This window comes from Ursus americanus, chromosome 3 (genome assembly GCF_024610735.1).
Source record: "Ursus americanus isolate L20-20 chromosome 3, mUrsAme1.1.p, whole genome shotgun sequence".
Classification (NCBI taxonomy): domain Eukaryota; kingdom Metazoa; phylum Chordata; class Mammalia; order Carnivora; family Ursidae; genus Ursus; species Ursus americanus.
In genome coordinates this window covers 52,495,228-52,513,657 of record NC_142129.1, presented here as the reverse complement: position 1 = coordinate 52,513,657, position 18,430 = coordinate 52,495,228, and the positions used below count along the sequence as shown (strand labels likewise).

The following is an 18,430-nucleotide window of genomic DNA, read 5'->3' as shown; positions in this document are numbered from 1 at the left end:
GCACAGAGTTTCTGTTTCGGGTGATGAAAACTCTCTGGAAGTACATATTGGCAATGGCTGCACAGCATTGTTAATGGATGGACTTACTTGCCCTGAATTGTACACTGAAACATGGTTTCAATGGTAAGCTTCACATTGTGTTCGTTCCACCACAATCTAAGAAATTAAAACGTTGAAAAAATTAGAGCGGGAGCATAGGAAAAGAACAGCATAAGCTGCCTCCTAGAAGATCAAAGCGTCAGATGGGACAGGAGATAAGATCAGAGTGTGGGCACAGAGGAGGGTGTGGGCTGTGCGGTAGGGACGGGCGGTGGCATAATTTCAGTTCTCTTTTTGGTCACCTCGAGCCTAGAGTTATTTGTTTCTTTTGGCCAGATGTGAGAAAGGCCTGACTTTCTCACACAGGCTGCCTGGAAAGCAAGCTTTATTTAGCAACCATTGGTAGTCCTGGAACTTTGAGTGTTAGTGGTAGAGGTGTAGATGAGTAGATGCTGTTTATTACGTGTCGTGCTGGTGACTCCAAATTCACCTGGTGTCTAGGACATGGAAGACAGAAAGAGGCACAGGGACCGAAGCTACTCAGTAGCTTCTCACTACTCAGGCACTGTGCCTCCTCCCAGAGCACCAAAGCCTTGCAAGATCTCTGCTAGTTGGATACTATTATCCCCAGTTTTGCCAATCAAATAATGGAGATTCTGAGAGTTTAGATCATTTTTCCGTGTTTGGTAGCTAGAAAGGCAAAGCACCTTCCCATAGCATGGTCTGTAATATGTTGTTCCTTCTATCTCAAGTATTTATCTTCTTTCTCAGCACTATCACCACCACCATCCCCACACACACACACCTGCTTAACATTCTGCATCTAATTCCCACCCCTTGTGAAGCAGAGCTACCATGTTCAGCTTCATAGATTCTGCTCTGTGCAAGACCCAGGAGCTCCATTCACACAGATCTCAATGTAAAAGTTGCCCCTGGGGGTTGTACAGTGTCCAACCCAAACAGACACACACAGCCAACTTCTCTTACAGTTTTGGCTTAGGTATTACTTCCTTAGAGGGGCCTGGTTACAGCTCCACTCATATTCCACCTGTATTCTCCTTCAAAGCATCTATTACAAGCCTACTTAAATACGGTATTTGCATATTAGTGTTTAAGATCTGATTTCCAAGCTAAACTGTAAGTTCAAGAAAGGGAGGAATCTCATCCGTCTTGAATCTTCTTGAACAAATGAATGATTTATGTGAGTTCGATGCAAAGTTCCTTCCATTGTAACTTACTGGTGTCTGTGACTGAAGCACGGAAGGATGCGGAACTCAAAGAACCAGATACCAGCTCTCTCAACTTCAATTTGGCATGATTCATTTTTGTCTATACCATGTTAGATTAACATTTTTTTGCAATTTGACTAAATATGTTGATCATAATATGCCTTAACATGCCTATATCATCTGCCAAAGGGGCACTCTCCAGGGCCATCTTCTATACCACGTGACTATAGGATGGATGGAACTATGGACTATGGGATTTGAGGGAGCAGTGTACCCTCAAAATTCATGTCCACCTGGCACTTCAGAGTGTGACCTTATTTGGGAATAGGGTCTTTGTAGGTGTCACTCCTTAAGTCAAGGTCATACGAGATTAAGTTAGGCCCCCAGACTGAATGACTGGTGTCTTCCCAGCACAAAGGAGGGAGAGATGTAGACACAGAGACAGAATGGATGTAGGAAAGAGGGCCTGTGGCAGAGGACGGAGACACAGGAGGGATGCAGCCACAGGCCAAGTAACACCGAGGACAGCTGGCAATACCAGAAGCTAGGAAGGGGCCAGGAAGCATTCTTCCCTGGAGCCTTTGGAAGCAGAATGGCCCCGCAGATACTTCTATTTCAGGCCTCAAGATTCCACAACTATGAGCAAGTAATGTGTTAAACCATTCAGTTTCTGGTACTTTGGTATAGCACTCTTAGGAAACTAATACAATGACCTTTTCTAGAACCACTTAGCGTTGAGATAATGTCAGATGCTCTAACAAAGAAACCTCCAGTTTTCAGTGGAAAATAGACTTCTTAATATATAGAACTTATATACAGATGTAATATATAGAACTTACTAATAGATATAATATATAGATATATTAGATATAATATATAGATATAATAATAGATACAATATAATATATAGAACTTAATATATAGAACTTACTAATAGAAGTTTGAGACTCAGTAGTGACAGGGTACCGTAGATGTTTCAGGAAATTTGTGGCTGTCCTCCACATGGTGGTTTGGTGATCCAGATTCTTTTTATCTTGTGTCTCCGCTGTTGTCTGTGGAAAGAGAAAGAGAGAATGTAGATCACATACCTATTCTTTAATTGCCTAAAGCGACACAAATTTCTGCTCGCATTCTGTTGGCAAGAATGGTTACATGGTTCCACTAGTTTATAAAAGAGTCAGTGCAGATGCTTTTGAATGATAGCTCTATCTTGTGGAAAGAGAACACACATTTGGAGGATAGTTTGCCATCCCTGCTGTGCTGACCTCCCAACCTCAGTTGATGTGGCCATTCTGAGCAGTGACCTCATACTTGGCATAAAACAATGAGCTTGATTCATTAGCTTTTAATACTTAGGAATTTTATTTTAGAAACTCGGAGAGAATCCAGCCCTTCAAAGAGGAGCTACAGCTGAAAGGACATACTCAGAGCTCTAGATAGGGTCATGGCCGTGAACAATTATAAGAAGCTCAAGTTATAGGAAAGAATTATCAGGAACCTTGAAGATTCCATTTAACAGAAATAAGTAACTACTCGACATCCAAAAGTAGCTAGGTGATGTTAATAGAAGTACATTGAAGTGAAACCCTCAAAATCCTTCTGCTAGGGCCCCTAAAGCCGCTATCGATCAAGTGTCAAGTCTTCTAAGACTCAACTATATTTCCTATTTCTGGACTTCCCTGAACGTCCCAGCTGCCATTGTTACACACGCGTGCTCACAATGTCCAACTCCCCCCCCGCCACTTCCCGGCCATCCACGTATACTTAGCACCTATGATAATTTGAGTAGTTGTTTCTTGCAATCCAAAGGATGTCACAAGAATAGCCATCCTGTATATATTATCATCTGTATATTAGAGAGAAAGAAATCAAACTAACTTGTGGAAGATCTCTGTAGCAAGTACACTACACAACTCAGACTCAGCAGCCCATCCATTCCTTGCTTCGCTGGGCCACTCTGCTCCCAAGCAAAAGCTCCATGGTCAGCTAGAGTTCATGCTGTATTATTTGAGGTTATTAGTTGCAGAAAACAGGATGCACTCCAACTACATTAAGCAGAAAAGGATTTATTACAGAGTATTAGGTAGTGAACAAAACTGGCGAGAGGAAAACGACATTTGGATACAGCCAGGAGATGTGACCAACCATTCAGTGAGGTTGTAGCAAAACCCGCATATACTTAGCACCTATGATGTGGGCAACTGGTGAGAAAACTCTTCATGGCAGTTGTCCCAGAACAATCAAACTTCACTGCTATGGTGCTTGTCTGAAGACCCAGTTCTCTCATAGGTGGCTACTTCCTCATGTTGCTCTGTTCTGCTGTAACGTTTGTTTCTCAGCGGCACCTAGCTCACAAACAGAAACCTAGTTGCAAGGGGGTGTGGGAAATAGACTGTTTAGCCTTCTGTTATTTACAGTATAGGAGGGCAGGTGGACGGGGATTTTCAAGAGTGTTGAATATGCCATTCTCTAGGAATAGCAGTACATATCGACTCCTAGAAACTGAGCTACCTGAAAAGAATTCTTATTAGACACTCAACCACGGTGTGTGGTAGGAGTGCTACTCTCTGTGGTGGTGAGTGCGAGCACTCTCAATGCCTCTAGGAAGACAGTGATGGAGTAAAACGGTGGACCAGGTCTTCTGAGCTCAGCAGAGTCACCGATCTGAAGGACTTTGACAGTAATGTCATTTTACTCACCATCCTTTGGGGTTAGATAGAGAACAACTTCATCAGCACTGATCATCAAGTGTCTGGAGGTTATTGTAGAAGTTTTTAAATCACTTGATATTTAATTCTAGGTCTCCTTTGAGTGTCAGGAGGCAGTATACACAATCAAAGAATAGTAAGTCACTCAAAAAATGTTGAAGTAGGCGAGGGGAAGATGGTGGCAGAGCAGGGGGACCCTAGGCTCACCTCATCCCACAAATACAACTTGGTAATTATCAAATCACCCTACATACCCCAGAAAGCGATCTGAGGACCGAGAGAACAAACTCCACGACTAAAGGTAGAGAAGAGGCCACATCAAAGAAGGCTATCTCAACGCTTCAAAAATAATTACCTCATAAAAAAAAATGTCATGACTATTTAAAAAAATGTTTTCTTTAATTTGAGAATCACTGACATTAAAGAATAGGAAAGGAAGGAGGACAGACAGTAAAACTAAAAGGAAACCTTAGTCTCGAAGAATGAAAAATCTGGATGAGAAATAGAAATTACTATCTATGAGTAGTAGAGTCAACTCTGATTCTTTAAGCTCAAAGGAAGAACATTAGTGGATTGGAAACTAAAAACAATAACAGATAATTACCTCAGAGCCTTCATCAAGGTGTTCATCTCAAAGGTGGAGATATAAAACCCTCTCTACGTGCCGCCACCAAAATCATCTCCCAAACACATTTCTTTACTCATGTCACTTGCCAGTTCAGAAACCTAAGCAGTTTTCTATCATTTAAAAAACAATGAATTTCTAACAGTTGGGGTCCTCCATATTCTGGGACCAAGCTAGCTTTCCAGTTTATATAAATTTTATATTTTGTGGTGAAGCTGGTCTCTTGCTTCTCTCCCCAAATGCATGGCAATTACCCACCTCTGTATGTTTGTTCCTGCTGCTTTCTCTGTTGAAATCATCTCTGACTCTCACAGTTATATTTTTTTCCACGAGGTCTGCATTCCTACCACCAGCTTCATCTGTAAGCTTTCCTGGACCACCCACCCTAGCCAGGAGTGACGTCTGCATCTCTAACAATCTCAAAAGCTCTATTACAGCATTTCCACAGGTTCTCTTGCGTTACTATTATATATATATATATATATACACACACACACACACACACACACACACACACACACACACACTTTTTAGCTCTTGCTTCGACTTCTTCCCAAGCTCTCAGGGTCAGGGACTATATCTGATTCATCTTTATATCCTGCAGAGTTCCTTGCCTAATGATTCATGCATAGTAGGGATTTAATAAATATTAGCTGTGTGCCTGCCCCTGTGTATGAACCAATTAGGAAGCATGAAGAGTAAAGAGTTATGGTACTCATAATTCGAATGCAGGTGATCAAACTAACCCTATTGAACTGTAGCTCAGAAATATTTTTATAGAATTTTACCACAATATTACCCTGTTTGTAAAGAAATCAATCACCCGATCCTAATTTTCAGTGTTTTGCCATGCTCCGCATCTAACAGCACAGTAGGGATCTGTGTCACAGGAAATGATGGCTCTCTAGTTACACACAACTTACGCAGGATTTTGCACAATCGTTTGCTATTTGTCAACGCTAACCTGCTTCTCGGCAAAAAAGCCACAGCAGATGAATTATGGTTTCCTTCTCTTTCTCAGAGCCGCAGTAACCCACGGCCACATCTAGTTAGAACGTAGAGTCGTTAACCATCATTACCGGAGACTGAGCCTTGACGTGGAAACACTTCAGCAGCTCTTTGGCGGGAGACTGAAGTATCTGGGTTACTCGGTGTCACGTCTCCTTTTGTGCACCTTCTGTGGGACTGCTGGAAGCAAAGTGAAGTTGTTGGGGCCTTCAAGGTACAGTAAATTGACTCCAAGAAAAACTCCTTCAATGTCAGGCGACTGGATATGTGTGCTATGAAATTTTAAAAATATGTATGTATATATGGTTGTAAATCAAGGTGTATTCTTAGCTGGACTGAAGTCTGCTCACGGATCTGCTCTTCTCCCCACCAGAGATGTTGAGCTTTGTTTGTTTTTCTCCCCTGAGGAGCAGCACCTTAAAATGCCACATAATTCCAAGAGATATCAGAAAGTAATCTCCTCTATTCCCTCATGAGTTTCAAGAGCTAATCCCTGGGGGAAAGGGAAGAATTGTGATTTATCAGCTGCCTTGTTTAAACACTTCACAAGTGAATTATTGCAATCTGCATGAGGGACTCAAAATAACAGCTCTCTCTAAACACTGACCGCCATTCAATCACTGAAGAAGAGGACTGGAAAATACGACCTGTGTAAAATGGCAGTCCTTTTCTTGAAGTCAAGAAGAGATTCATAAAAATCACTAAATTCTGCCACAAGTCACTATATTAAAAGTGAAAAACTTGATCAAAGAAGGGACACAGATACATGGAAGCAATGAACATATATTATTTTGACCAGTAGGATTGACAGATTTTAATAGGATTAGATGGTTGAGATTTCTTATAGTCAGGAGGTCTCTGAACAGGGAAGCAAAAATGTTCACTTGTCATTCTTAGATCCTTTTTGTCACTGCCTTATTCTCTATACCCAAGATGAACCTAAAATACAATTTAAAATACTCTTGGTGAAATAATCCTGGTTGTCTATTGTTCTATTTTAGGTAGAGAGAATCAAATTTGCTTCTACCTGCCCAATTGAAATAAAATTAAAATAAAAATTTAAAAATCCAGCCTGCTTCAGTGCCACAGGAGGAAGGAAAAAGAAAAAAAATACCATAAAAACAGTAAATTATACTCATGATAACCTGTCTTGGAAATATCACCTTGTACTCAATGAAGAAAGAAATGTGAAAAGTGACAATTTTTTTCCCCACTGATTCCTGGGTGGGGAGAAAATAGTACATTCAAACAACAAGACAATAATGCATTTTGTAGTAATACTGGAAGTCTTCAGAGACTTCTAAAGACAGCATTGCTTCTCGAGTATTAGGTATGTATCAGACACTACCCTAGACACTTTCTATAAATTATCACTCATAATAACCACCAGCTGATAATAAGTATTACTATACTGCTATTTTCATTTCGCAGTAGAGGAAACTGTTATTGTGTAAAGATCAGAAATGTATCCAAAGCATTACAGCTAGCAATTTGTGGTACTGGCTTCAAATCCAGATCCAAGATAGTAAAATCTGTGTTCTCTACCTAATGTTATAGTGATTCCCAACATACTGGCCCCAGCATCAGAGAAACAACCTAGGGTATGTCTTAGCAATACTGTGCAGAGCTACATGGTATATGAAGGAAATTTCTAGACATGGTCTCCAGTTTTGTATGGGATTTGGAATTTAAGAATCACCCTGATATGAGCGAATGAAAGACTGTGCTTATGTAATTGACTTGTATACAAATTAAAGTAACAAATAGGCAGGTGTCCCCAGTTAGAAGACTTCCTACCATTATCCTACCCCCAAGGAAATACACACTTTTCCATTTCAGGCTATCCTTTGTTTCTCCGTGTTAGCATTGTTCTCTTGGTTCTCAGCATATCTCACCTTCTCTTGCGACTGCTGTCCAGCTGTATGAGGCATAAAATGTATGTACTCCGCTTGCAAAGGTATAACCTCGTTTTCCTGTTCCTCTTTTTGCAGCTTTACTCACCTTTCATTCTTTTACAGTGTATTCCTCCCCCCCCCCCCGCCCCCGGTGGGCAGTAAAGCAAGGTTTATTGAGCAATAGCAAAGTGATACTACAAAGCTCCCAAGGAGGGAGGGGACCCAAGAAGGTTGCCCAGTGTATTACTTTTTCTCTTCCTCTTGGCCACTGGTGACTCTACCAACCCTGAAACTTGAGTATTCTTGGGAATTTCTCATGGAGCTCTGGATCCATGCTGTCATCCAAGCCAAAATGGTTTTCTTCTAAAAATGTAGAGGCCCCACATTTAGCGTCTTTTGTCTTCCTGGATTAATCACTTTTTTTGACCATGTTCTCTGTTCTCTCTGTCTTGACCTTTATTTACAGGTGAATATGTTTTTAGCCACATTTGTTCTCCTTTAACCCTTACTCATATCGCAATGCATTCTGGTTCCCTCATCTTGAAATGTCCTATTGCGTGTCTCCCTCCACCATCTTGGCTTTCTCTCTTACATAGACTGTCTTTCAAACGATCCCATTATCTGCTTGCCCATATGTGATCCTACCTCTGCCAAACAGAAGTACCTTCATAGCTTCCTGTGATTTGGACAGAACAATTTTGCCACATCAATGTCACTATGCCATGAAGAAGTTCCCTAACAGTCCAGTGCCAAAAGCCACAGCGTTTTTTTTCCTTTTTTTTTTTTTTTAATCCACAGACTTTGGTGTTGCCCAGAGCCTTTGCTGGAAGAATCCCTGATGTTGAATCTGATCACCTATCAGACCCCCACTGGCCACCACTTTGACTTCCTGACTGGGCACCATGTCACATACCCGTCAACTAAATCATCTCCTTTCAACTGCCTGTAACCAGGTTGGTTTGTTTCAATAAAGGGCACAAGGTAAGGATAAAGATCTTCCTCTTTCTTTTACCATTCTTTTCTCATCCCTCGTTTCCTTACTTTATACACAATCTATGTAATCTACAAAATATCTACTATTTACCCCATTGTGTTATGTGACCCTTTTTATGTGTAAGTTTTGTGCGCCAACCAGATAGAAGACTACTGCAGAACAGAAAACTCATGCTATAATCCATATGTCCTCAACAGTATCTAGCACAATAAGCAATAGATTCTCAAAAGCTGTTCTTTAATTTTAATTTGCTCTGCAGATGGACCTGAATTATTTATTGCATTATTAGGTGCTTTTGATAATTTAAAGAGAAAGAGACTCTTCCCAACGTAAAGCCTTTTTTCATAAAATGGAATTTATTTTAAGGAAAAGAAAAACAAGGATATGTCTGGAAACTTTGGCTAAAGGGAAATGGCATTTAAACATCATCTCCTGGCCTCAATATTGGCACCAAGCTAATATTTAGTTTCTGGAACTCTTCAGTTCATGTGGGTTCCAATTACTCTTAGTCTCTTATCAAAAATGTAAGTACCCTTGTAGGATCATGCGGAACAGATAATATTTACCCATCATTTTCCTAATTAGTTTCCCAGGCAGTAGTCACTACAGTTGAAAATTTTCATTGCTGCATCTTAGAAAACAAAGATCATGTGGAACTAAAACTATATAAACACCAAAGTGACCATAAAATGCACATTTTATGTACATACAATATTTTAAATATTTTAACAAATATTAAGGGCTTTTGGGGCGCCTGGGTGGCACAGTCGGTTATGCATCTGACTCGTCGTTTCAGCTCAGGTCATGATCTCAGGATCATGGGATTGAGCCCCACGTCGGGCTTCATGCTCAGCGGGGAGCCTGCCTAAGATTCTTTCCCTCTGCCCCTCCCCTCATGCTCAAGCACTCTCTCGAAAAAAAAAAATCGTTTAAAAATTGTTTTAGATTTTAAAAAAAAACATATATTAAGGGCTTTGGTCTGAATGTTTGTATCTCCCTAAACTTCACATGTTAGAATCCTTCCACCCCATGTGATGATTGTTAGAAGGTAGGGCCTTCGAGAGGTGATGAGGTCATGAGGATGGAGCCCTCACAGGTAGGATTAGTGTTTGTACAAAAGAGACCCCAGAAAGCTCCCAAGCTCCCCTTCTATCATGGGAAGATTCTAGAAGTCTGCAACACTGAAGACGGTCCTCACCCGGTCATGCTGGTACTGATGCTGGCACCTTGACCATGGACTTCTAGCCTCCGGGACTGGAAATAAATTTCTGTTCCTTCTGAGCCATCCAGTCTGTGACATTTTGTTATAGCAGGCCCAAAAGACTTTGTTGTCATTTTAACCTATAATGACTAGATTTCAATCTGTTCACCAAATAATTCAGGCACCTCAGTAATAAAATTTCAAGTCAGCTAAAATCTGTAGAATTAGCTAGATTTTGTTTTGTGTTTGGTTTTTTAAAAAATTTAAATGTGTCCTCTTTAATAACTTTTAATTTCACTAAAGCTATCCTATCCTCAGTAATTAAGAATCAATATTATTATAAAATTTCCATACTTTATACCATGCTCTGTATGTCCCTACCCACCTAATGGAAGGTAATGTTCTTTAGCTTTAAAATAATTGTTTTCAATAACAGAAAATGTTCTTTCCCCCCTCCTCTGTCATATTCTGCCCCTTGACTCAACCAAGGGTAATGATTATAACACGGAAAATATCTTTCCAGTTTTCCTCTTCTCAAAAGTTTTCTATATTTAAGTCTCAAGAGCTCCTTTAAAGTAGGTATACTATGGGTTTATTTCCTGGATGTACATAATTTACATCAAGTGTCCAGTTAACAGTTTTTCCTGACTTTTTCCACACAAACGGACCTTGAGATCAGCACTTAAAGCACATTATATCTAGCCTCTCTCAATGCATTAATGTAGTGTGTACAATTTCCTTTCCTAAATTCCAGTAAGCCTTCATTTAAAATTCTTTAATATCTTGAGTTCATGGTATTGAGCAAATTTCTCCCAGCATATGTAATCCCAAGATTATATCTGAAAATATTAGTTTCTTACGGACGAATGAATCCACTCTACCATCGTACTTATTGATGAACATTCATCCCATCTATTCAGCCAACTACAAATAATTGAGCACCTACTATGGACCAAGTGCTGTGCTAGATATTGAGCACACAAAGGTGCAAAAGGGACAGGCAGCAATCTGTGTAATACCACAAAAATAATAAACTCCGGAGGTAAAAGGAGGGACATCTAACTTAACCTCACGTGGGAGCAGGCTGGGCGTGGGGAGGGGAGAGTAGGGTGTTGGTTAAGAGAACACTCTTAGAGGAAAAATACCCAAGCTGAAATCTGGAGATTAAGCAGGAATTCTCCTGGGAAATGGACGGGGGGGTAATAATATTTAACACTAACAGTGCCTCCTCTGGGCCCCGTACTGTTCTGTACCTATAGCAACTCCTTGAATCTCCAAATAAGTGGGCAGTGCAGGTACTCTGAGAACATAGAGACAAGGAAGCTGTAGCATACCAAGGTTAAATAATGCTTGAGGTCACACAGCTGGTAGATGCAGAGTTGAAGTTGAAGTCCAAGCATCTGAGCCCTGCCTGTAGTGTCTTTTTCAGCAGAGATAACACAGCCCCAAGGGCAGCAGTAATAATAGAGCCTACATTTGCTGAGCACTTTGTCAAGTCCCGAGCATGCATGACCCCATTAATCCCTCATATTATCCTATGAATTAAGTGCTGTTATTTGCCTCGATGTTACAGACGTAGATTCAAAAGCTTAAAATGTTGAGTGACCACAATGAGATACCACTCTGTACCCGCTAGGATGGCTATTAAAAAAACAAACAAAGTTACAAGTGTTGATAAGGATGTGGAGAAATTGGAGCCCTCGTATATTGTTGTTGGGAATATGAAATGCTGCAGCCACTGTGGGAGACAGTTTGGTGGTTCCTCAATAAGAATAACCCCATGACCCAGCCATTTTAGTCTTGGGTATGCATCCAAAAGAACTCAGTACAGGTGTTCAAACAAAATATTACACGTGAGTATTAATAGCACTATTCACAGTAGCCAAGAGGTGGAAACAACCCAAATGTCTGTCGACTGAAAAATGGATAAACAAAATGTGGTACATCCACACGATGGAACATTATTCAGCCATAAAAAGGATTGACATACTGATACATGCTACAGCCTGGGTCAATCTTGAAAACAGAATGCCAGGTAAAAGAAGCCAGTCACAAAAGGTGACGTACTGTATGATTCCATTTATTCAAAATATCCAAAGTTGGTAAATCTATAGAGACAGAAGGCAGATTAGTGATCACCAAGGATTGCAGGGAGGGGGAATGAGAAATTATTGCTTAATGAGTCTCAACATTTCCTTTTTTGTGGTGATGAACATGTGTGGAACCAGCTAGTGGTGATGGTTGTACCACATTATGAAGGTGCTAAATGGTCTAATGAGAGATCTTACGTTACTTATATTTTACCAAAATATTTTAAAAGGGGAAAAGAGATGGTAAAAAAGAAAAAAGGTTGAATAAGTTGCTCAGGGCTGCCCAACCCATCAAGGAAAAGCTGGCTTTGAAATCAGGTAGGAGAGACACATTGCAGGAGTTCCGAAATGTTTATGTGACTGCAGTGATGTGTGAATGTCAAGGAGCGAAGGAAGGGCAAAGGATGAGACAGGAGGAGGGATCAGAGTCTCCACGGTGAAGACACCTTGGAAGGTTGGTGTAGACAAGCCTAGAGACAGAGACACAGGCATGGGGACACTCTGGAGGAGAGAAGGGTCATCAACCCATCACTTCTATCGGGATCTTCCCCTGTAACCCGGCGACATGCCCCTCCCTGTATGGACTGTGTCCTCTGGGTTTCGGGATTGAGAATATGACCTCCAAAACAGAATAGACGTAGCAGCTGGTCTGTAGCCATCTGCCACTTCTACCCACACAGTAAAATTAGAAATATTCACTTCTGCCCCTCAAATACCTCTTCTGTAAAATGAGGATAACAATGATAGTTCCTATTTCATAGATTTGCCTAAGGACCAAATGAGTTGATATATGCTGTCCTTGGCTATAGTGCCTGGCACAGTCTTTTACTGTTTTGTTTTTATTACCTTGATGGTTTCTATAAAGCATCCCTGAGATCTTTTCATGTTTATTACTGGCGCTGTCTTATCTGGAATGTTCCCCACACACCCTACATTTTGCTAACCTGGGACTGATCATTGAAACCTGACCTCATGGGAAATAGCATTATCCACCATTTCATTGGTTTTTTTTACAACTACAGTATAAATTTCCTTCCTGGTTACTTTGATAACAGAGAAAGAAATGTTCTTCTCAGGTTAGTGTGTACTTGTCAACATATAATTTAGTGGCACTAATTAGAAGACTCCTAACAAATGTTTAATATAATACAAAAAAATAATGAACTATACCAAATAGTTCAGGTAGAAAATGATTTTTCAGACTTTCCAGCAAAAACCTATGCTTTTTGTCATTACGTGTTGTGTTAACATTAAGATCTTTCCTATAAACACACAATGAACAAGGACAAAGGCAGTGAAACGTTGATCATTTTGCTTCTGCAACTGTCTGTCATGTTTTAGGACTTCCTGCCCCCAAATCCACTAATCGGCTATGGCTCACACGACCTCACATAAAACATGTATGAGTAAAATGCAAAAATGAGCCCTCTTCACTGTAACCAGGATCCAGGGAAGGAAAATTTAAGTCTTGACACGTGAGCCTGCTTATTAACCACAACAGTATGATAAACAGTTCATTAATCCTATTTATCAGACTGTGAAATAAGCCAAAATCACCTTGAGCAAGTAACAATGGAAATAGGCTTTTAGAAAAACAAGGAGGTGTTTGTGGTTCTTTCATCTAAACAAGACGTTTAGGCTTTTTCTGTAAAGGGTCCAGAATAAACCTCTTAGGCTTTGCAGGCCATGAAGTCCCTGTCACAACTACTCAGCTCTGTCATTGTGATGTAAAATTGGCCATAGACAGTGTGCCAATGAATGGGCCTGGCTGGGTTCCAATAAAACTTTATTTACACAGGCGACAACATGGATGAAACGTGAAAGCATGGTAAGTAAGCCAGACACACAAGAGCAAATATATGATTCCACTTATATGAGGTATCTAGAGTAGGTGACGTCATAGAGACAGAAAGTAGAATGGTGCTTACCAGGGATTCCAGGGAGGAAGAAATGGGAAGTTAGTTTAATGGGTACAGAGTTTCAGTTGGGGATGATGAAAAAATGTTGGAAATGGATGGTGGTAATGATTGTACAACATTGTGCATATATTTAATGCCACTGAACCCTACATTTAAAAATGGTTAAAATGGTAAATTTTATGTTATGTATATTTTACCACAATTAAAAAAAAAACTTTAGCCCCTGAAACAAATAATACATTATACATTAATTAATTGAATTTAAATTAAAAACAAAAAAGAAAAGAAAACTCTATTTTACAAAAACAGGCAGCTGGTTCTCCAGCCATAGTTTGCCACCTCCCTGATGCAAACCACCTTTTGTCTTGCTGACTGTGCTCCTTTCTTTGCTTCATACATCTTTGCTATTGTTTCTGCTGCTGCACTGGCTTTTTTTTTTTTTTTTTTTAAGATTTTATTTACTTGTTTTAGAAAGAGAGGGAGTGTGTATATGAGCGGGGCAGGGGGGAAGTGGGAGGGGTGGCAGAGGGAGACGGAGAGAGAGAATCTCAACTAGATTCTGCACCAAGCACAGAGCCTGACACAGGGCTCAATCTCAAGTCCCAGAGATCCTGACCTGAGCCAAAGCCAAGAGTTGGACGCTTAACTGACGGAGCCACGCAGGCGCCCCTGTACCTGCTCTTCATTTCATTCCTTGACTAAGCCATACAGTCAAAATGTTGCCTTATGTACAAAGGAAAAGAGAATCATTTGCATTCACTGGGGGCTCCTGTTCTTTCTAGAGGTAGTCCATCCTAGAAGCCCCAGCTTTAGCAGATGCAGAGCTAGAGCTGTAAATGAGTGTGCTGTTCTTTTTAAACAAAAATGACCATTGTAACCAATATTGCGCTGTATGTTAACTACCTAAAATTTAAATAAAATAAATAAAACTTAAAAAAAAATTTTTAAATGACCATCATGACCCAAAAACATAAACTTGGGCAGGTTTCCACTTTTCCTGGCAGATCTACAAAGCCTTCACTTTCCCTATTTCCCAATTTCCCTAGGTTCTCAGTGGCCAATGGCATGGATTGGAATGCTAGTGTTAGAGCACGTGAGTTGTGTCTTCTCTTTATGAAGGTGATGGGCTGTAGCACACCGGCTGAACCCTCGGCCTTGAGTCATCACTCTGATCTAACCAATTAGGTCAACTGACCTTGAGTTAATTATCTCCAGAAGACGATGATGAGTGTTGACCTCTGAGGACAAACCTGATTCTTTGAAGTAGAAACCCAGGCGAACAAAAATGTTCAGATTTTTAAAGGGAACCTATTTAGAAATGAATATTTGAAAATATACATATTATTATTAGAAGATACTTTTAAGTGGGCCCATCCAGTGTATTGGTACCGCTTAAAAATTAGAATCCCTGGGGCTCCTGGGTGCCTCAGTTGGTTGTCTGCCTTCGGCTCAGGTCATGATCTCAGGGTCCTGGGATCAAGCCCCACATCGGGCTCCCTGCTCAGTGGGGAAATCTGCTTCTCCCTCTCCCTCTGCTTCCTCCCCCCTGCTCGTGGTCTCACTGTCTCTCTCTCTCGAATAAATAAACAAAATCCTTTAAAAAAAAAAAAAAAGATTAGCATCCCTAATTAACTTCAGAGTCTAGTCCATCAAAATTGATGACCCAAGAGTTGACCAGGGTAAGCTACCTTTGACAAAGGCACATTAGTAAGAATAATAAATTCTCCATCTTTAACCAATAAAGTGAAATTTATTTTTACCGATCTAAGAGAAGACAAAGCTCTTGATTCCCAAGGCATTTTTACACACACAAAAAAAACATTACTTTTACTGTGTTACTTATTATGCAACATTTTTAAAGCACCCTTTGTACCTTCTTAAAAGACTAAATCATATGACCGGTACACTTCAGTAATTCTTAGTGTTCTTCTTTTTCCTCTAATTTCTATAATAAATCTTTGCAGGTCAATGTAGAAAAGACATTGAATTTAAAAGTCTCAAAAATGCAGACATCAGATAACCTCAACAGTGTCACTTGATACCAAAATAGATTGCTTTAAATTTTTAATGCTCTTCCCATTTTTTTCTTTCAACACTTTGGCCCAGCTACCAATAAAATGCTAATTGATTGAAAACAACTTATTGGACTTTGTTAGGATAAATATTGTTTTCAAATCACAAAGCAGAATGTATTTATATTTAAAACTCCACTTTCGTTCAGTCCTTTTAATCTGAATATAGTAAAAATTGTGTTAAAATATGTAGCAAGATAAAAATTCTGAAGCATGACTTGATAGTCTACTTTGGCTGGAAACCTATTGTAGTCTACATGTCGTGTGGATTCTCAGATATAAGGGGGAAGACAGGGAGCAATGATGTCTGAAAATTTATAGTCACCACAATGATTAGGTTACAACATTCATTTCTAAGCACATGAAGTATTTACACATCACTTGAAAAATCACTCCAGTTTCCGGGATGTTACCTGTTGACCTTTGAAAGTGGAAGCAAGTGAATTTTGCCTTCAGTATCCTTCTTTCATTTTGAAGTTTAATATACCGTCATTGGTTCTCCAATATCCGCGGTGCCAATTTCCCACTGATGTCTTATATCTTGGGTTTCTTTTACCCCTTTAGAAAAGTATCGTGATGAGATCAGGGAAGTAACTTGGAGCCCAGAAAGCCCATGTAATTACACGGTGTTCCTAGCACAATTCACAACGTTCTGACACTGGATATCAGCACGAGGATAAGTAAGAGCAAAACTCTTGTCAGAAAAGTTTGGCCATGAGGGCAGCCTTAGGTGGAGGGCAGGAGGGTTTCTAAGCAAAGGTGGATGGAAGTACTTGGAAATGAGAACATATATGTGGAAAATAACTTGGCTTCTGATCATTTCTACGATGTCTTTCTGTGAGGCTCATTTTTCTTTTAAGAAGACAGAATGTCTTGTACATGAAGTGAAATGCTTCTCTTCTGAGAAGAAACATTCGCGGAAAGCGTTGTTTCCAACCACAACAGGACATGGACAATTGTTAGGATTACATGAATAATTTCTTTCTAAAAACTGCTTACAATTCTGCATTTTGACAGGACTTGACTAGCTACACTAATTGGACTCACGCAAATAGAGCTTCCAATTTTCCTATTGAAAGGGGAGGGCCACCCTGTTAGTATTTCTCCTGCCTAACTACTGCTCTCCAGGGTCCTAAAAGCTTGCTGAGTTCCAAAGCACCTGTTTTTGTCCTTCTAAATTGCTTGTCTCTTACTATGCATAAAAGGAGTCGGAACAAATACTTTTCTATAAATCCAGGTATTATGACCCTAAACCATTTTTTTCTTTGGTTTATTTCTTGATTTTTAATTTCTTGCCATGAGTCAGCCTGTGCTCTCTTTGCATAGCTATTAAAACACACTCCCAACTGCTGGCAGTCACATTGAACAGCTCTGGCTAGTTGTATGTGAAACTGAGAGAACAAAGAATCCTTCCCTATCTCTGAAATTCCTTAGCCTCAGGGGCAGCTCAGATCACAGATATAGCCAAAAATCACTCCTGACGCTAGTCTCTAGGATTCTAAGCATCAAGATAACTGTTACTAGTGAGTATCAGTTACTGCCCTGTGTCCTATAGATATAGCTGCTTCAGTTCTCCAATGAGCCAGTTAGGCAGCCATCATCATCTTCACTTCGCAGGTATGGAAACTGAGGCTAAGGGAGGTTAAGGAACTTGTCCAAAGTCTTTCTGCCTCATAAACATTGAAATCAGGATTTAACTCGCTAACACCAAATCCTATGCTCCCTCCATCACACAGCAGCAAATGTCACCCAAGCCTCCTGCCTCGCTCTTCTTGGTGTGGAAAATCTGCAAACATTGCCATTGTAAAAAGTTAAAATTTTAAAAGCAACATACAAAAAGCCGCATGTACAGTAAGTACCGTGCTGCTAATTTACTTTAATTAATGCTTAAAATATAGAAAAAGACTGAGAGCTAATACACCAGAATATTAACAGATGATTATCTTTGGGCAGATTACTGGTAATGTTTATTTGTTTCTTATACATTTCTTTAACTTACAAATTTTCTATAACAAATACGATCCTTTTTAATTTAATATTATTTAAAATTCAAGAAATGTCACTGTGTAAATGCAAATGGTATAATGGGATGGGTTTTCCAGAGTGACTTATGCATTTGTCATGTTGTCATGTTCAGTCGACAATTATCATTGGGCTTAGCATGTCAGTGAATATTTTAATGTCCAAGGGAGGGCTTTTATATGCAAAATGAACCACTTAGAGCTGTCTAAATATGCAATTTGTAACTGTAGTTAATTAAAAGACTGAATTTTATTTAAACCTCTAAATTCAACTTAGAATTTTTGCTACTTGATTTGTGAATTAAATCACTTTTATTAAAAATAAGCACACTTTTACTTATAATTAATTTTAATAAACTTAATATATTAAATGATCTCATGTTATTACTAAAACCCATGCAAGAAATCTTATTTCACTAAATTTCTTTAAACATTTTAACTTATATATACAAATTGAATTTTTTTTCTCAAGTACATACATCATATTCCTAATAAGGCCAGGTTATTAACTAAAGCAATCTTTATAAGTTCTTAAATAGCTATTAAAAATACAACAAATTGAATTTATAACTTTAGTAAGCATTCAAACATTGTTTATAAACTTAATTAATTACACTCCCAAATACATG

At 39.5% G+C, this 18,430-nt stretch overlaps 1 long non-coding RNA gene across 2 annotated transcripts in view; it reads left to right on the top strand.

The window, feature by feature from the left end:
* Positions 1-5,619: 5,619 nt before the first annotated feature.
* Positions 5,620-18,430, top strand: part of LOC123789191 (uncharacterized) — a 49,495-nt gene continuing 36,684 nt past the window's right edge. For both annotated transcript variants that reach the window (XR_006778713.2, XR_006778712.2), the window contains exons 1-2: positions 5,620-5,823; positions 8,303-8,485. This is a non-coding gene — a long non-coding RNA (uncharacterized LOC123789191). The remainder of the gene's footprint in view (positions 5,824-8,302; positions 8,486-18,430) is intronic.